This window comes from Lactuca virosa, chromosome 9 (assembly GCF_052849685.1).
Source record: "Lactuca virosa cultivar CGN04683 chromosome 9, Lactuca_virosa_CGN04683_v6, whole genome shotgun sequence".
Classification (NCBI taxonomy): Eukaryota; Viridiplantae; Streptophyta; class Magnoliopsida; order Asterales; family Asteraceae; genus Lactuca; species Lactuca virosa.
In genome coordinates this window covers 606,967-629,355 of record NC_136434.1, presented here as the reverse complement: position 1 = coordinate 629,355, position 22,389 = coordinate 606,967, and positions in this window count along the sequence as shown.

Sequence of the window (22,389 nt, the reverse complement as noted above, 5' to 3'; positions counted from 1 at the left end):
TATATTGATTTTCGCTTATAATACTAATAAAAATAGCATTAATATTAATAATAATAATAATAATAATAATAATAATAAATTATTGTATTTCAAGCTTGAAAGATAATATATATATATATATATATATATATATATATATATATATATATATATATATATATATATATATAGAGAGAGAGAGAGAGAGAGAGGAGTGAAGGAACAATTAACAATTAATCTTATAGCTCAATTGCTAAGTTAATTGTATATGTGTATTACGGGTCCATGTTCGAATCCCACAACCTTTGTTTTTTCTAAAAGAAGCTTCAGCATTTAGTGTTTAGTGTCATATATAAAAGTTAAGGATTTAAAGCAAAAAACGTGTTCAGCTAAATTGGTAAGATGTTATTTTCGAAAAAAATCAGTTTTTTTAAAAGAAGCTTCAGCATTTAGTGTCATATATAAAAGTTAAGGATTTAAAGAAAAAAACGTGTTCAGCTAAATTGGTAAGATGTTATTTTCGAAAAAAAAACAAATTTTTACTTCCTAAGGAAGACGCTGACGCACGTCAGCTGCCATGTCATGCCAAATCATCAGTGATTTCCACCTTGGAGTGTCACATGGGCAAGTGACTTGTTGAAAGGGTCAAAAAGGACCAAAGTGAAAGAATTATCTGGTTTTTTGGGTTTTTCTATTAAAAAAATAACTTTTGAAACTTTTCCTAAAAGTTTGCGACTTTTCTATAGATTTTCCTATCATTATTATGCGCTTACATTCCTTGTGTTCAAGTTATATATATATATACTAGGCGAATACTTGCGCATTGCACAAAATACAAAAATATATTTGAAATTTTTACAAATATATGTTTTTTAAATATATCAATGACGTTGTTGTTACCTTTTATATAATAAATCTTATAATAAGTTGGTATGAACATTGTTCGTTTTGAATTATATGATAATATAAATATCTTTTAAATTCTATAATCTCAGTTGTCTTAATGACATATACCTGCGGGTTACTAATGAATAAAAATAAATATAATATATGGTTTAATGATATTTATAGTTGTTGTTATAATGAATTAATTTTAAAAAGTTTATTTGCTTAAGATTTTAATTTATATCATTGTAATTATTTAAAATATTAAACATTGTTTTTGCTTTTAAAGGTAACAATATAATTTTTGTGTATAATGTTACTTTTAACTATTATTGTTGTAAATTATTTAAAATAACGTATTTGAAAACTCTTAATTATTTTAATTTGGTTTCAGAAATTTAACCTTTTTAAAATTTATTTGATGAATATTGTTTGATTTGTTTATTGTAATTTTTTAAAACAACAAAAACTGTTTTTGTTTTTAAAGATAACATTATAGTTTTTTTATATAATATTACTTTTAGCTATTCTTATTGTAAGTTATTTTTAAGCTACTTATTTGAAAACTCTTAATGATTATAAAAAATAGTTTTCATGGATTTTTTTTGTTAATTTAGGATTACATTTTAGGTTTAACACTATAATTTATAACTTTCAACTCTTTATAAAATAGTCTCTTAATTTTTTTCAAGTTTAACTACAATTTTGATTTAAGTTAATCGTTTAATAATATATTGAAATTAATAATTTAAGTATCTTTAATAAAATCCTAAATTATACAAAATTTGTGACTTTAAAATGACAATTGCTCACATACGACAACATATGTAAACTAATAAGTTAATTATAATATGTTAAAAAAGTTAAAGTCATAATTTTATAAATAGAAGTAAAATATGATATTTTAATATTGTAGTTTAGTTAATTTATGATTAGAATTTGGTTTTCTGTATTAATTTCACATTATTAACCAATTTATAATAATTATTAAAAAGAAATTGAAAATTCATGGAGGTTTCAAATGCATGTGGTGTAAATAAAAATGCATCTTTTATAAGTATATATATATATATATATATATATATATATATATATATATATATATATATATATATATATATATTAAAAGACCCAAACTTTCATACTAAAGACATTGTTACTCCAAGTTACTCAACAACATGCTACATGCATATTCAAAAATAATATTTTACATTGATAATTTGATTACAAAAGACTGGATACAAACCGACTGAGTTTTAGTATATTACATAACTACCCATGATATTAAAGCTTTTATACAACATAAACCCAAGTACAAAAGTAATAGTATAAACTATTCTAAATCTTCCAACAGTATATGACTATACTGGATGCTTATTACCTGCAATTGTTAAACACTGAGAGGGGTAAGCGGTGACGCTTAGTGAGTTCAATAATAGATACAATATAACGTTATGCCATATATATACTTCAATATGGCAGAAGCAAAGGGAACAAGGAACAACAAAGGCATATGTGAATCATGCGACAAGCTTTCCGTATCAATCAATGATTTGATTCAAAGATATACAATCAATGAGACATAACAATTTCAATACTTGATATACATCAATAACGCTTCGGCCCAAATGGCACAGAAGACATACAATTTCTGATTAAACATTTTGGAAGATTTCAGGCTTTCAGCCCTATCTAACCTTCTGCCAATGTCATAGGGGTAGAAGTCATTCTCTTGCGAGACATGCTCTACACGGCCAGAGGCTACATACCAATACCACTGTGAATGTAAGTCCTTTCACTGATCACATGGCCAAAGGTACAGCTTTGCTATCAAAATAGCACGAAATAATAACACGGGAAAATAACATGAAAAAGCATATATAGCACATATAACACATAACATACAATTGTTCCTATATATTGAGCTCACCGTGAAATAACCGGAGGTTAAAATAGTAATTTGGGCAGCACTTCGTTTCTATAATTAACTTTCTTCGATGAAAATCTGGAGCTTTATTTAAAACCGGACCTTGAAAGGGTTGAGCTTCAAACCGAAAAGATAAATTTCTCGGGGTCTTCGGGCACTTCGAGATGTTCTTCGGGTGTTAGGTAGGTTCTCGGGGTTTCGGGGAGTTAAAAGGGGCTTAAAATAAATTTTAGTGTGAAAAAGTATGGAAAATACCAACCAAAACCGGGAGGGTTCGCACCTCCCTTATATAGTGTGCGAGGGCTCGGACCGAAGAGAGAAGAGAGACACGCGGCGGATGCGAGGCGAGGGGGAGGGGTACGTGGCTTGCATGCGAGGGGCCAGGTGGCTCGCTTCGGACGCCTCCACCACGAAGACACACGTCGGTCTCGGACTGGGCCGCGCATCGGATGTGTCAGCAGCTTCGGACACGAGGCAGCATGCGAAGATTCGGATGACGTGGCTGATTCTAGGCCTTGCATGCATGCGAAAATTCTCGGATTTTGTGCCCTAATCTTCAAAAATTCATATCTTTTGCATACGAGCTCCGTTTTTGACGCTCTTTATATGCACGCGTAGGCGAGATTATAGTCTACAACGTTCGTTTAGACTCCGTCAGCTAATTTTGACTTTATTTTTAAAATTATTATTTTTAACAGACCGGGACAGGAAAATCCGTTAAAAATTCATAACTTCTTCATCCGACGTCCGTTTTCGTCTGTCTTTTTACCGTTGTACTACTATTGACGAGACCTTCGATTCTCGTTTAGGTTGTGTCGGCTAAAAATCACTCGATCTTTATTTCGACTTTTTAGCTGTATATTGCTATACTAAAACTTAGAAAAATCATAACTTCCTCATACGCAGTCAAATTTGGACGTTCTTTTTATGAAAATGTTTGGTTTAACGAATACTACGACTTTCATTTATATCACTAAAGCTAAAAAGTAGTTTATTGAAAACTCACTTTTTACGCTAAATAGTGTTTTGCTGGGTTTGTCGCGGATCTTCGATTGGTCATAACTTCTTCGTTATAACTCCGATTTCGATGAGGTTTTCGCCTAAATGTTTCTAACGAAATTATCTACAACTTTCAATAACATTATTTTTATTTATTTCCAACTTTATATTTTTGTTAATTTCAATATTGACTTTTGATTGAAATCTCATAAGACTTCCAATACATTTGTGGTGATTCTAAACATAGTTTTACTTTAATTCTCGTAAAAACTATCTTGTTAGAACTCAACGCTCAAAAACATATAATATTATTCATTTTAAGCTAAGAAACTGTGACATCCCCAATTTCACGGCCAGAAAAGACCGATTTCGTTTATGCTTTTAAAAATAAAATTAGATAAATCTTTTTAAAAGATGTTGCGGAATTGGTCCCCAAAACAAAACATGATAAAAGTTTGTCAAAACATTTCTTTAAGAAATATATAATTTCCTTTTATATCAAAACTTCGGGATGTCATGTTCCGATACAGATCAAAAGCATAAACAAGACATTATAAGCCTTACACAGTTATTTACAACTACTGGCCTATAATCCAAAAATCACTCATTGTCATCATCCGACTATGCTCGGGATCCACTACCTGTAATATAAAAAGCTGAGTGGGTCAGGCTTGGAAGCCTGGTGAGCATATAGGGTTTTCAACCCACAATACATAATTTATTATGCTTAAACATCAATCAATCAACCAAATTAACCCTAATTACCCATTCCCGTTATCCTCACCTTACGTCCCTAAAACAACTATCACAAGGGACCTAGCCTAAGGATTTTCATTAGGGGTGACAACATTGCTTCGGGGGTTCCTCAGCAATTTATGTCAAATAAGACAACCAACGGGGTGACAACATTGCTTTCCTCAGCAATTTATGTCAAACCAGACATCCTAACATAAAACAACCAATAAGGTGACAACATTGCTTCCTCAGCAATTTATGTCAAATAAGACAAACAATAAGGTGACAACATTGCTTTCTTCAGCAATTTATGTCAAAGGGTGACAACATTGCTTCCTTAGCAATTTATGTCAAAGGGTGACAACATTGCTTCCTCAGAAATTTATGTCAAACAGGCACGAAGTCACATCGTCGCCAAGGTATATACAACAGGCACTAACAACGTCGATCCCCACATACTGATCTTACTAGATCTAGCCTAAAGGATCGATATGAACAACCAACTAACAAAACTGCTTCAGAAATCCCCTAGCAGCAAACAAGGATCGATAAAGATATCGAATGAATGGAATAAGTTTAACCACGAACCTTTGTTCGTAAAAGAAAGAACCACAAGACAATTAAGTCATGGGTAGTTATCAATGCCTAGGCTGTGGTCTGAATATCGTGAGGTATATAACCCCCAGAATCACCCCTATCCGGCATCGGAAATGAAAACACTGACTAATGCCTAGGCTGTGGTCTGAACCTCCAGACTCACCCCTATCCGGCATCGAAAATGAAAACACTGACTAATGCCTAGGCTGTGGTATGAACCTCCAGACTTACCCCTATCCGACATCGGAAATGAAAACACTGACTCATGAAGCTCATCCGATCACTTCACAAAAGAAACGAAGACTCCAAAGCTCTTCAAAATAAAAGCATAGGGAAAATACTAATAAAGTACTCCCGTACGCTCCCGTACCCCGACACGTAATAGTGTCAAAAAGAAGAACTAACGGATGAACACATAGTTCAAAAACACCTAAGGAACATATAGTTCAAGAACACTTTATGAACATATAGTTCAAACATACGTACCGATTACAAGTCTACTAACGTTCCACTGGACTATCTAAAATAGTCTGTGGTCGTTATCTATACTCTACTAGATGACTAGACCATCTTAAACATCGATACCTCTCATCACTTTTATTTCATCACACATCATCTAATTCATCTACCCATGTTTTACCCAACATATTTGTAGATAAAAATATATACAGTTTAAAACTTGTATAAAACCTCAATTCAACAGTCACCTCAAATAAACAATTAATATATTTACACATAACACGTATTTTAAGGTAAATACTTCATATCTATGTGTAAGGTGAAAGTGACTACACACTCACCTGATTTAATGAAAATCGGGCAGCAATTCGTTTCCTAAAACGATTGTTTCTAATAAAACCGGGAGTTTTATTGAGAAACCGGGCTCTGCGAAGGGTCGGGCTTCGAAACCGAAAAGATAAATTTTTCGGGCTTCTCGGGCACTTCGTGGCGTATTCCGGGTGTTAGAATCGATATCGGGGCTTCGGGGAATGTTAATGTGAAGAAAATATGGAAAAAGGGGTTAAAAGTGGCAAAATCCCAAAAGTACCCGGGAGGGTTCGCATACCCCTTGTATTTATAGGGTCCGAAGCTGCTGATCGGACGGATGAGAAGAAGCCACGCGTCGCAGATCCGAGGTTCGCAAGGGAAGGCTCGCACGTGGGTTCGCACATGGCTGCGCATGCGAGGGCCTCACTGGAGGCTTCTGATTGGACCGCTTCGGACAGCTGGTGCGACACGGGTCGGGGCGAGGTAAGGCGGCTTCGGATGGAGGAGTCACTGTACACGCGTCGGATGTGCGAGGGCCGAGGCTTCGGTCGAATCCGGAAGTGACACGCGACTGCTAGCTGCTCGGATGACTCGACCATTTCGGACACGTGGCACATTTTGGGCGAGGGTGACGTGGCAAAAACGTGACTATGCGAAATTTCTCGGTTTTCGCGCCAAAACTTCTAAAATCCATAACTTTCGCATACGAGCTCCGTTTTTGACGTTCTTTATATGCACGCGTAGGTAAAATTACGCTCTACAACTTTCGTTTAGACTTCGTCGGCTAATTTTGACTTTAATTTTTATATTATTATTTTTAACAGACCGGGACAGGAAATCCGTTAAAAATTCGTAACTTCTTCATCCGACGTCCGTTTTCGTCAGACTTTTTACCGTTGTGCTACTATTTACGAGAAGTTAGATTCTCGTTTAGGTCGTGTCGGCTAAAAATCACTCGATCTAAATTTCGAGTTTTTAACTGTCTACTGCTAAGCCGAAACTTCGAAAAATCATAACTTCCTCATACGAAGTCAGATTTGGGCGTTCTTTTTATACCTACTCTCGGTTTAACGAACACTACGAGTTTCGTTTAGATCACTAAGGCTAAAAAGTAGTTTATCAAAAACTCACTTTTTACGACATTCGGCACCGTGCCGGTTTATCGTGAAACTTCGACAGGTCATAACTTCTTCGTTATAACTCGGATTTCGGCGTTCTTTATATTTTCGGAAACCTCGAGACATATACTACAACTTGGTTAAGATTAATACTTCTAATTAATATTCCATCAAAAAGTCATGTTTGATGCTTATCGTCTCTAAATTGACTAGCCCGGATCTACGGGCGTTACAATTCTCTCCCCCTTAGGATGATTACGTCCCGAAATCATCAACGAAAATAGGACTTGTATAATGATTCCATACGTTATCTTTCCATCCTAAGTAATAACCATGATGCTCAATCTTACACCTGCTCTTCGTACTAGGTTGGACTTTCAATCGTAACCTACAAGTTACAAAATGAATCCTTATTGAGGACTCCTTCTTCTTCTTAGGAAATGTACTTCCCCTTATCTATTGTAACAGATCGACGGGTCATGTTCTAATGACCTTCATCGGATGATGCAACGTCTAGACTCAAGTCTCTTTGAGTCAAATTCCAGAATGGAATATACCTTCGTTCGTATCTTAATGTGATATAATCACATTTTAGCATATAGCATTTCCAGCTACAAGCTTCATTAACAACGAGCGCGATGCTATCGATCGCATTAATTTCAACCTTCTGACTTTAGTCAGATGCTACATCGAACTTGGTCCTCCGAACCATGTAACAAACTCATCGTAGTCGGACTCAATTTGATATGACCACTAGGGTCGGAATAACAACCAACTTACTAGTCATTACCGAAACAAGGGTAATGACATATCCGAATAAAACGGAATCAATCACTAGTTTCTTGGTAACCTTGTGACTTTCCCTGATCGAAGCGTGAGTCCTGTGCTTCCAATAGTATAGATCTCTACTACTATTCACACCTACTCATACTCGTCCCAAGTACTGTCTCGCAGTCCCCAAATCCTAAAATCACAAAACAATTTAACACATACGAATGTGTCCAATTAATCATAAAATTTTCCTAGACTCTACTAGGACTTATTCCATGCGTATCTTCAATCATCAATTCTACTTCAACTTGGTTGGTGATGGAGATTCCAAATGACGGGACAACTTCAAGAATTACACCAATCGTTCCATCATCCTGCCAATCGAAGGTGTACTTCAGACGTACCATACTCCTCTAAACATTTCATTATTTTATCAAACATATTCTAAAGGCAAGATACTACTCTTACGATATCTTCTGATAGGTATCATTCACTATCATAAGCCTTTCATTTCCTCCATTTACTCAATTCTCTACGAGTCTTCACCATAACGTTTTGTACACCCAAGCAGACGTTCGGTGTACCAGGCGAGAATTTAAGATAAGAAAGCTTTATGTACGATAGACGTATAAATCTCCTTATCACTTCGAAACACTTATATGCTAGTTCTAATATCGTAGTCATACGCTTAGAATCCTACACACATAAGGTTTCCAGATCGGGTCGGCAACAGACCATAGATCCGAACAAATAATGGCATATATGGCAAACATATAACATTTAGCACATAAGGGCAGTTTAGGCATCTTTCCTAAAATAAACTAGTGCTCGTGTCTAAAATATAGCAGACACTCATATCACAATCATCGCTTAGCATTCTAAGTTTAAGTCTAGAAATCCTACAAATTCCTAGTTCGCTTAAACTAATGCTCTGATACCAACTGTGACATCCCCAATTTCACGGCCAGAAAAGACCGATTTCGTTTATGCTTTTTAAAATAAAATCAGATAAATCTTTTTAAAAGATATTGCGGAATTGGTCCCCAAAACAAAACATGATAAAAGTTTGTCAAAACCTTTCTTTAAGAAATATATAGTTTCCTTTTATATCAAAACCTCGGGATGTCATGTTCCGATACATATCAAAAGCATAAACAAGACATTATAAGCCTTACACAGTTATTTACAACTACTGGCCTATAATCCAAAAATCACTCATTGTCATCATCCGACTATGCTCGGGATCCACTACCTGTAATATAAAAAGCTGAGTGGGTCAGGCTTGGAAGCCTGGTGAGCATATAGGGTTTTCAACCCACAATACATAATTTTTTTATGCTTAAACATCAATCAATCAACCAAATTAACCCTAATTACCCATTCCCGTTATCCTCACCTTACGTCCCTAAAACAACTATCACAAGGGACCTAGCCTAAGGATTTTCATTAGGGGTGACAACATTGCTTCGGGGGTTCCTCAGCAATTTATGTCAAATAAGACAACCAACGGGGTGACAACATTGCTTTCCTCAGCAATTTATGTCAAACCAGACATCCTAACATAAAACAACCAATAAGGTGACAACATTGCTTCCTCAGCAATTTATGTCAAATAAGACAAACAATAAGGTGACAACATTGCTTTCTTCAGCAATTTATGTCAAAGGGTGACAACATTGCTTCCTCAGCAATTTATGTCAAAGGGTGACAACATTGCTTCCTCAGCAATTTATGTCAAAAGGTGACAACATTGCTTCCTCAGCAATTTATGTCAAACAGGCACGAAGTCACATCGTCGCCAAGGTATATACAACAGGCACTAACAACGTCGATCCCCACATACTGATCCTATACAGTGATCTTACTAGATCTAGCCTAAAGGATCGATATGAACAACCAACTAACAAAACTGCTTCAGAAATCCCCTAGCAGCAAACAAGGATCGATAAAGATATCGAATGAATGGAATAAGTTTAACCACGAACCTTTGTTCGTAAAAGAAAGAACCACAAGACAATTAAGTCAGGGGTAGTTATCAATGCCTAGGCTGTGGTCTGAATATCGTGAGGTATATAACCCCCAGACTCACCCCTATCCGGCATCGGAAATGAAAACACTGACTAATGCCTAGGCTGTGGTCTGAACCTCCAGACTCACCCCTATCCGGCATCGAAAATGAAAACACTGACTAATGCCTATGCTGTGGTCTGAACCTCCAGACTCACCCCTATCCGGCATCGAAAATGAAAACACTGACTAATGCCTAGGCTGTGGTCTGAACCTCCAGACTCACCCCTATCCGGCATCGGAAATGAAAACACTGACTCATGAAGCTCGTCCGATCACTTCACAAAAGAAACGAAGACTCCAAAGCTGTTCAAAATAAAAGCATAGGGAAAATACTAATAAAGTACTCCCGTACGCTTCCGTACCCCGACACGTAATAGTGTCAAAAAGAAGAACTAACGGATGAACACATAGTTCAAAAACACCTAAGGAACATATAGTTCAAGAACACTTTATGAACATATAGTTCAAACATACGTACCGATTACAAGTCTACTAACGTTCCACTGGACTATCTAAAATAGTCTGTGGTCGTTATCTATACTCTACTAGATGACTAGACCATCTTAAACATCGATACCTCTCATCACTTTTATTTCATCACACATCATATAATTCATCTACCCATGTTTTACCCAACATATTTGTAGATAAAAATATATACAGTTTAAAACTTGTATAAAACCTCAATTCAACAGTCACCTCAAATAAACAATTAATATATTTACACATAGCACGTATTTTAAGGTAAATACTTCATATCTATGTGTAAGGTGAAAGTGACTACACACTCACCTGATTTAATGAAAATCGGGCAGCAATTCGTTTCCTAAAACGATCGTTTCTAATAAAACCGGGAGTTTTATTGAGAAACCGGGCTCTGCGAAGGGTCGGGCTTCGAAACCGAAAAGATAAATTTTCCGGGCTTCTCGGGCACTTCGTGGCGTATTCCGGGTGTTAGAATCGATACCGGGGCTTCGGGGAATGTTAATGTGAAGAAAATATGGAAAAAGGGGTTAAAAGTGGCAAAATCCCAAAAGTACCCGGGAGGGTTCGCATACCCCTTGTATTTATAGGGTCCGAAGCTGCTGATCGGACGGATGAGAAGAAGCCACGCGTCGCAGATTCGAGGTTCGCAGGGGAAGGCTCGCACGTGGGTTCGAACATGGCTGCGCATGCGAGGGCCTCGCTGGAGGCTTCTGATTGGACCGCTTCGGACAGCAGGTGCGATACGGGTCGGGGCGAGGTAAGGCGGCTTCGGATGGAGGAGTCACTGTACACGCGTCGGATGTGCGAGGGCCGAGGCTTCGGTCGAATCCGGAAGTGACACGCGACTGCCAGCTGCTCGGATGACTCGACCATTTCGGACACGTGGCACATTTTGGGCGAGGGTGACGTGGCAAAAACGTGACTATGCGAAATTTCTCGGTTTTCGCGCCAAAACTTCTAAAATCCATAACTTTCGCATACGAGCTCCGTTTTTGACGTTCTTTATATGCACGCGTAGGTAAAACTACGCTCTACAACTTTCGTTTAGACTTCGTCAGCTAATTTTGACTTTAATTTTTATATTATTATTTTTAACAGACCGGGACAGGAAATCCGTTAAAAATTCGTAACTTCTTCATCCGACGTCCGTTTTCGTCAGACTTTTTACCGTTGTGCTACTATTTACGAGACCTTAGATTCCCGTTTAGGTCGTGTCAGCTAAAAATCACTCGATCTAAAATTCGAGTTTTTAGCTGTCTACTGCTAAGCAGAAACTTCGAAAAATCATAACTTCCTCATACGAAGTCAGATTTAGGCGTTCTTTTTATACCTAATCTCGGTTTAACGAACACTACGAGTTTCACTTAGATCACTAAGGCTAAAAAGTAGTTTATCAAAAACTCACTTTTTACGACATTCGGCACCGTGCCGGTTTATCGTGAAACTTCGACAGGTCATAACTTCTTCGTTATAACTCGGATTTCGGCGTTCTTTATATTTTCGGAAACCTCGAGACATATACTACAACTTGGTTAAGATTAATCCTTCTAATTAATCTTCCATCAAAAAGTCATTTTTGATGCTTATCGTCTCTAAATTGACTAGCCCGGATCTACGGGCGTTACAGAAACTTTACAAAACACGATAATCGACCAAGGTTATTAACGTGTATGTTATATATATATATATATATATGGAATGGTTCAAATGAGAACCACAAAAGGTTAAGAACCCTAAGAACCCCTATTTCTTAAGTAAATATATATTGTGAATAGTTATTAAATATGTTAAAAATCATGATATTTGTTTTTTGGTAAGAAAATGGTAAAATCGGAAATTTTGTAGTTTAATATTTTCATTTATACGTTCATTAATATTTAAATACACAATTTTTATAAAATACAACTTAATACAGTTCGTTTACAGTTTAATATACAAAATTCACAACTTAATACGATGTATTTTACATTAATGTACATATTTAGAGAAGTTAAACAAAAACACTATCACAACCACTACACATTATCTTCAACCATCTGTGCCACCTTTACAGCCACCATTCATTCAAAATTATATTTGTATATAAAGTCATGCATTTACAGCTTAAATACTTTATTCACAGTTTAATAAACATATTAATTCACTCACTTTGGTCTTTGAATTTAATACAAAACAATTATCTAAAAACTAATACATTCTTACATACTTATACAACACAAAAATAAATATATATACACAAGAAAATCAATATAAAAAAATTGTAACATCCCAAAATTCAAGACCAAAAATTTCGTTTTTAGTTTAACAATTCATAAACCAATAGTATAAAATCATTCATAATAACATCTCATGTCCAAAACCAAAGTGTCAGTAATCAAAGCATATTATCATAAAATAATTTCAGAGTGTAATCCCAAAGATCTCATGTGCGGAAAATCATAGTGTGATGCGATGCGATCAAGCCGGCTCCTTTCCTTTGAAAACGAGTACCTGAAACCAAAAGTGTAAACCATAAGCACGAAGCTTAGTGAGTTCCCCCATCATACCACATACCACATAACATATACATTGCCAAGCATATCTGGATGCTGGCCTCCCCTTCGGTCTCTTTCAACCGGATAATTGCCTAGCATATCTGGGTGCTGGCCTCCCCTTCGGTCTCTTTCAACCGGATAACCGCCTAGCATATCTGGGTGCTAGCCTCCCCTTCGGTATCTTTCAACCGGATAACCGCCTAGCATATCTGGGTGTCGGCCTCCCCTTCGGTCTGTTTCAACCGGATAACGGGGACTATTTCACCCCTACCACTACCAAATAATAACATATCATAAACATACTGCTAGGCATGCATGGGTTCTGACGACTCCTTCGGTATCTTTCAACCGGTATTCGGGGACTATTTCACCCCTACTACTACCACATAATATCGTATCACATATATCGTAATCTGTCTAGCATAGTTGGGTACTAAACTACCCCTTCAGCCCTATCGACCGGTAATCGGGGACTATTCCCCTTACTACCACTATCACATAACATCATATCATGCTAACACATAAAACATATAAGGTAGTAGCAAACCTAGATAATTATCACAAAGACAATCATCTATCAACCAACTCCTACTAGTGGGCCGGCATTGTGTCCGTAGACTCACTTCTACTGGAAGGTAACTCACCTCACACTGCTGAAGTCCCGTAGACAAAACTCTAGCTGCTGGATGACAAGTTCTCAAACTGTCAATCATCAAAATAACACCCAATCAGTAATTGGGTTACAACATATACCCATAAGTCCATGCTTGGGGTAAAAGACTGCTTTACCCCTATCTTAGCTTGATTCAAGCCCAAGGCCCAATCCAAAGGCCCAAAAGTCAACTATGAGTCAAAGCCCAACATATAGCCCAATCTTCCAAATTGGGCCCAAACCTTTACATGGTCTTATTCTAAGGCCCAACTATTTAGTCCAGTCCCAACATTTGGCATTTCTAATGGCCCAATATCTCATAATCATAAAGGCCTAATTATGGCTCATCTATGGCCCAATTTTCCAAATTGGGCCCAAACCTTCACATGGGCCTTACCCTAAAGCCCATTAAATTATTCTAGTCCATATGATGTTTCTTGGATGGCCCATTAATATCTCAATCACCAAAGCCCAATAGAAAGACCCAACTCAAAGCCCAAGTGAAATTAGGGTTCTCACATTAAATGACGATTAGGGTTAAGTGTTTCTCACTTAACCTATTAAGGACTTAATCCATTAAGTCCATCACTCTTCTACATAAGTCATATGGTGTGATTGGGTGTAATTAACAATTCCATTCTAATGGCCCAAATGTGGGTCCTGATACGTCCAAGGCCCATATATCCAAAATTAGGGTTTTCTAAACCCTAGTTAGGGTTTACAACCCAATCCCAACCCAATAGGCCCAATAGCTAAGTCCTTAGACCCATTAGGTTTTCATTTTCACTAGGCCCATTAGGGTTTCACTAGTCGGGCACCACCCACTACCACCTCGGGTAGTGGTGGTCAACGGTGGCTCACGGTGGTGGTTATGGTGTCTAGTCCATTTTTGTCCAAGCATCCAAAAGCAACCAAACGCAAGCAAAAGCACACCGCCACCCAACATGACGGTTGGTGGTGGAAGGAGGCGGCAGCCACCACCTCACGGTGGTGGTTAGAGTTTCTTTTCATTATTCCAATTTCTAATTACATTTTACAATGCTAAGTCTCAAATAAACACACACATCCACTAAGATACACACACACGGTGGTATATGGTGGCAGCCACCACCTCACGGTGGTGGTGGTGGTTGTTCTTGAAATTTCCGGCCAAAACTAGGCACACACAGGATGTACAGCCGTAGTAGAAGCACGACTACTCGTCCTTTGCTCGAAAAACGGACCCAAATCACCCACCTGTGGTGACCGGCGACGACAGCTTGATGGTTGTCGTCGACGAACACGGCAGCGGCGACAACTTGTCGTCAACGAACACGGAGAACGGCGGCAGCGGAGAGAAGATGCGACTGTGGTGGTGACGCTTCGACGAATTGAGGGAGAAGAAAAGACGAAGTGAAGCAGCAACGACGGAGGATGATGGCAGCGGCACTAGGAGGCCCCATGACGGTGAAGTAGCAGCGACTAGGTGGCGATCGTCTCACCAAGGTGGCGGCTGGAGGGTAGTCTAACACGCAACGACGGCAGCAACTCCCACAACTCCGGTTCCCGACGGTAGAATGAACGCGAGGTGGTTTGGGACCTTGACGACGGTGGTGGCGGCCAGAAGTTGAGAGGTGACGGCTGCTAGAAGAGGGAGGCATAAGGGTGGCAGCTGGTGTTTGCATTAGGGTTAGGGTATGGACGGGTTATATATCCCGTAACCTTTGAAACTTCACCCCATAATGGCAAGTCTAGTCCCTCTCTTCCCTTTTTCTTTTAATCCTAGCCCAAAATTTACCCTTTAAACCCTGCCTCTTGAACCCTTTACAAATGAAGTCTGAATATTACCAAACAGCCCCTCCCTATACAAATCCTTTTCAAATTAGGTACAAATGATACCAAATACCCCCTGTCTTTTAAAAATCTTTACAAAATAAGTGCCGAAACTTACACTTTGCTATATAATTATTGATTTTAGGGCCACTATACATTAATTAATTAATTAATTAATTTATTAATCAAACGGGGTGTTACAAAAATCATACATAATATTTTAACACAAAATTAAATAAAAAATTCACAACTTAATAGAGTCAATTCACAACTTAATACAGTAAATTACATTTTAATACATAAAATTCACAACTTAATATAACAAATTCATAATTTAATACACATAAATGTTATATATTCTTAACTTAAAACTTATATTTATAACTTCATATAAAACATTTACAGTTTAATACAGTCAATTCACAGTTTAATACACAAAAGTGACAGTTTAATACAACAAATTCACAGTTTAATACACAAAAATTATATATTCACAGTCATATTCTCAACTTAAAACTTATATTTATACGTTCATATTTGGAGGCATTTATATCTGTTGAAATGTGAATTTATTATCTTAAGCTTAAACACTACATTCACAGTTTAATAAACATATTAATTCACACACTTTGAGTTTAATGCAAAACAATTATCTAAAAATTAATACATTCTTACATACTTATACAGCACAAAAATAAATATATTCACAAGAAAATTAATACAAAAATTCGTACATAAATCATTAGTGTTTTAAAATAAAATTATACTTAATACATTGGATTCACAACTTAATACACAAATATTCAGAACTTAATATAACAAATTCATAATTTAATACACAGAAATGTTATATATTCTTAAATTTAAATTTAAATTTATAACTTCAGATAAAACATTCACAATTCAATACATTCGATCCACGATTTAATACATAAAATTGACAGTTTAATACAATAAATTTACAGTTTAATACACACAAATTATATGTTCACAACGATATTTCCAACTTAAAACTTAGATTTACACGTTTATATCTTAAGGCATTTATGTGTATTAAAATGTGAATTTATTATATTAAGTTGTTAATAAAATTCAGAAGTTAATATACAAACTTCATAGTTTAATATACTACATCCACATATTATTTACATGTATAAAATTCTGATCTGGATAAAAAAAAATTCATAGTTTAATAAAATATTTCAAATACTAGTTCAAAGCTTAATTAAATATTGCAAACACTAAATTTGACAACTTAATAATACACACTTCAAACAGTAATTCATAACTTAATACAAAATTTTTAACACTTATTCATAACTTAATAATTTACAGATCTTGTTGAAGCATTTCATCAAACACCTTGTATGCATATTGTTTTCAGATCTGATGTGATTTACAGATTTGAGATTGTCATGTTTCTAAAAGTCTCCGGATATTCAAGATCACAACAGATCTAACCGGACAGGAGAAATCGTTATGCCTTTGACTTCAAATCTAAAATGTTAATGGCAGTTAATGAGTTTTCCGGCAATCTGAGGTGAGGAGGTGGTGATAGTGGAAGATAGATGAAAAAGTGGTGGAACCACTGGTGGCCACCATAAATGCTTCATACATACAAGATCTATGCCTGAAATTACACCAAACACAATAGATTTGACCAGATCTAACCAAATCTGAGAAATCAGTACATTTTTGCTTCAGATCTAAAAGGTTGATGGTGGCGGTTGGTGACTTTTCCGGCATCTTTGGCTTCAGATCTGAAAGATTGAGGAAGGAGACATGACGTTTTCTGGTATTGTGGAGAGATAAGAGGTCGGAAGGTGGTCGGAAATGAAGCACAACTCACAGATCTGAAGTTATAGAAGGATGATGTTGACGATGAGGGCAGATCTGAATGCGGATGTTTTAGATTTGAAGTTAGCGACTCCATATCTGAAGGTTGGTTTTCGGTGGTTGCGAATGAAAAACTTAAGAAAACATGTCATTTTATAAAGAACTTGCAATGTAAAATGTCATTTATTATTAAAATAAATCTATTACGAATAGTTTCCTTTGAGTGTTTAGTTCTTCTACAAAATCTAATTTTTTCATATATTCTTTTTAGGAAAATAATATGGTGAATGAATTTAGTGTAACGCAACATGCATAAACTGATAGATATGAGTGTGAGTTATTTCGTTTTTTTGTCTAAAACCGAAACCAAACAAGAAAAAATAATATTATGTTTATCACCTAACTCAATTTTGTGTTGGTATGTTGAGACTTTGCTTTGTTTATCATACATATTGATAAACATTAATTTCTGAGTTTTCTTCTCATGTCTAATTATGTTTGTTTGTTAATATTAACTTTTAGTAAATTGAAAGGTACACATTGATCCATGTGTTACTAAAAATCATTAATTTATTATAAAAAAAATAATTCAATCTTGTGTTAATGAATTAAATTTGCCTTTTCTTTTTTGATTCTAACAAAACCTCGAATAACAATTGTTTTTTCTCAGCATGACAGAACCTTTATTATTTCTCATTATTCGGATTTAGTTGTATTGATTGTTCTGTTTGAATGTATCACTCAAAATTAGTGAATTCCAAATATAATAAGTTTGGTTTCAACTCATGATGTAAAATGTGAATGATTGATATTAAAATAAATATATAAAGAAAGACTCATGTATATGGGAATTATTAAAATAAATATATAAAGAAAGGCTCATGTATATGGGAATTACTTACATGTTGGAACATAGAAGTGAGATTATAAAATGCAAGATATTGCAAAATAAATCATTTGTAAACATCTTTTCATTAGAATCAATTGAATATTACACAAACTGAGATGAAGAGAAAGTTTTAACAAATCTACATTTCAACTTGAAAAATAAAAAAAATGAAAAAAATCTACCATTTTTTAGTTTTTCAACCTTCCCATCTCATCAAGAGATTAAAAAATATTAATCATTCAATCATCCAATGCAATACTTTGTGTACAACTATAATCAAAGAATTCGTTAATAAGGAGTAGCCAAACTCCTCTTTTTTACATAAAGCAACCCACAATAGATTAAAAATAAAATTTTCAAATGACAAAAACATATATATCATAAAAAACTATTTAGTTAATATTCACCAACAAAGGATCAGATCGAAATCAGCACATGTCAATATCATTTCACATCCAGAACCACTTCTATATAAAGAATCTAAATCGAACATCTTTCTCACTCAACCATTGTTAACATTTTTTTAAAAAATTCCTTAGCATATACCATTACACATGTATTTTTTTTTGTTTAGCATTCAACTCAAAAGGTTCGGCCACATCCACTGCAAGGTATAGAAAGCATTACCAATCTGTAGTAGCTTAACCTTCAATATCCAAACCGATTATGCTAAATCAGTGAAAAGAAGGTAAAAACACAAACCGAATGATTTAAGATAAAATCTTTATTTTATACGAATTTACCTTCATTGCCAAACTTTATATTTTGGTAGAAAGATCAATGTAATATCCGATTTTCAGGTATTTTCATTTTATCCCTTGGTCTTTTTAAAGTTTGCATAGTTGGTCCTTTATGTCAAAAAATCTTAGACTTCATCCCGTACGTTGGGCGTACGTGAGGTACGCGCAACGTATATGTTCGAGACATGGAAACGCGGGACTCATGCTAGTACGCGGGGCGTACATATGGTACACACATGGCATACTAGCTCAGCTCCTAAACCATTAAGTTAAGGGTTTTCTCCCTATTTAATCCACCTTATGCCTCCCTTGGACATTTCTTATCAGCCTCCACTCCTTACAAACCCTAATCTCAAGCCTAAGCCTTGTGTGTGAAATTTTTGAAGCTTGTTAGTGATTTTGGTGCTCTCTTGTTGAAAAAGAAGAATATTGAAGAAGGTGGTGTTGATTACAAGCTTGTGGATCCAGAAACTACCTCACTTTGTGCATCTTTTGAAGGTAATAAGTTTATACCTTGATGTGTTTCTTTCTAGATCTCCATAGATGAGTTTTTACGAGCTTTTTGTCCCAAATATTGGATCTTTGTGAGTATGTGTTACTCCATAGTATTTTGGCATTCCTTTTAGATATATTAGGGTGCTTAGATTCATAAAAATGTTTGCTTGATGGTCCCTTCCAGCCATGCAAGAGTTTGGTGGTGTTGAGTATGGATTAAGTTAGGGTTTTAAGGATTAAGCTCTTTTCAGCCATGCAAAGGCTTAAAGTTATGAGCTTTATGGATTAAGACATTCTATGGAGGTCAGATCTATGTTTGGATTGCATGTCTTAATGATTAATATATTTTGGAGTGACATTTAGGACCAGGTGACATACGTCTAGCGTATTACTAGCTACGCCCATAGTAGCCATGCCTGACCTTGACCCACCTGATTCTTTGAGTACGTCGTGCGTAGGGGGAGTGTACGCCCAACGTATGCGCTGGGCAGTTGACTTCTTGCTGACTTTTGAATTTTGGTCAAGATTTAGGGTTTTGGACCAAGGAAGGGGCAAAATGGTATTTTTGCCCTTAAGGGGCATAGTTGTGGGATTTGGACTTGTGAGTTGATTATAGGCCTTAATTATTAATTAGGGTTAATTATTGTGTTATTAGGCAGAGTCTCTATTTCGGGCAGTTCGGGTATGAGATTTATCTGTCATCAGTATCAGGTGAGTCTCCTCACTTATTCTTACCTGTGTGGTAGAATAACTCTATTTATGATGACCAGTTGGGTCTAACTGTTATTATTGTGTTATGCTGTTTATGTGAGACTGAGACTGCGGATAGTCTCCAGGGTTGCTAATAAGCCACAAGGCCTGTTGTTTGCCCATTGGGACTGCTGATAGTCCTCAGGGTTGCTGATAACCTATATTTGTTTATTTAAGATGTGTTGTATGTGGTATATTGTGGAACTCACTAAGATCCGTGCTTACAATTGTTTATTATATGTGTTTCAGGTACTTATGAGGATCGCGGGAAGGCGAAGGTCTAATTGTACACACTCGCATGGGGATTTGTTACTAGGCATTTTGTGGCATTATGATATTTTGTGATGATGATTTATATTTGACACTTGTGTTTTACCGATGACTTGGTTTATGAACAGTATTTTGGGTAATTTAAAAATGAAAATTTTGGTTTGAAATTTGAGGTGTTACAATCAAACATAAATTAACATTTAAATCTTCAAAAAAATTGTTCGAAAAAAACAATTCTTTACCAGTTTGTTAGAATTAAGAAGGGAGAGTTAGTCACTCTGGAGTTTTCTCATTTTTCTCACCCTAGTTATCAAGTCCTTAATTTGTAACGTATCCTTAAAGCACAACCTTTGATGATCCCAACCAACGGCTGCCACACATGTCATCAAACAACATAAACTGAACAAAATAACTTGTATTAAAAAAACATTGTTATTGATCTTTTATTATTGTTTACCTGGTGAGAATGAGTAAAAGATCAACCAGCAGAGGCAGTTATTGGGTGAATCAAATAAATATTTTTCATACACAACAACAGATCATCCATGGAAAATCTTGACGTTCTTCCCGATGTAGATTAGTTTGGAGAGATGGAGAAGAGAAAAATATGGACAAACATCATTGTTAAGCTTGAAAGTTGAGAGTTGCAGACAGAGGTTTTTAAACGGTGATGAATGTATAATACATTATGTATATATGGAAGATACCACATGTATATGAGGAAATAGCGAAAATCAATCCTAAAAAGTTTCCTCATTAGTGACATTGGAGGACATTCAGGTTGACGAACTCTTGAACTATATAGAGAGAGATCGGTAGCAATCCTCGATAGGAAGATGGGGACGTTGCAAAACAAGGAAGTAAGGTTAGTGAAGGTGCAATGGCAGTCCGGAAGGGTTCATAGTGGACATGGGAACCCGATGAAGAGATGATAGAGCACTATCCAAAGTTATTTACAGTAGCGAACTTCGAGGACGAAGTCTGATTCAAGTGGGGGTAATTATAACACCCTACTTCCAGGTGCATTTCTTTATATTTAAAGTTTATTTACTTTTTGTAAATGTTGGATGTACACGGGGCGTAGTCAGTTGAGTTACGCAATGCATAACTCATTAACTTGGACGTGGGACTTAATGAAGTATGCAAGGCGTAACCACACATGGTGCAAACCCTAATTTTGGGGTCTTGGACCATATTTAAGGACCTTAATCTCTTTGAGGCCCTTCTTACCTCCAACCTCCACCCCATCCACCAGTCTTCTCGAAACCCTAGCCCTATTTATAAGAGTTTAAGGCCTTAGTGTGATTTTTTGTGTGTTCTTGTGAAGAAGGAATCCACTGGAGAAGCATTGGTGAGCTTAGAGCTTGAATATCTAGAGCTTTCATCTCTTTTTCTAACTTCTAGAGGTATAAAGTCCTCACCTTTATGGTTTTATGGCTTGGATCTAGGATAGTTTAGAGTTTTGCATGCTTTTGGTCTAATGGTTTTGGTTCTTGTGAGTAAAAGCTACTCCAGAGCTTAAGGTTGTCATATCTTGTCATTTATGAGGATTATATGTTATAAAAATGGGATCTTAATGGTTACATTTCACCTATGCAAGGGTTTGAGGACATTAAATGAAGTTATGGAACTAGGGTATGATTTTGGGCTCCATTAAGCCATGCAAAGTCATAAATTCAGAAACTTTATCATTTTAGATGTCCATTAGGTTCAGATATGCGTGTGGGATGTTTGTTCTTAAGATATTAAGGACTTAAAAATGGATTTTGGCAACTGCTTGGTTACGTATGGCGTAACCTTGGATTACACAACGCATAGCATAACATTGCCCCATTTTCTGTGGGAAGGCTCTACGCATGACGTAGAGCTAGAGTGCGCACGATGTACGATCAGAAGGTGTTATTGGTCATTTTTGAGCATTAGGTCAAGTTGGGTGGGGTCTAGCTTTGGAAGGGTAAAATGGTCTTTTACCCTGGAGACGGAGAGAGTATGAACTAGACCTTTGATTTTGGATTATTACCTTAATTGTTAATTAGGGATGTATTGGATATGTTCAATGTCAGGAGCTTTTGTAGC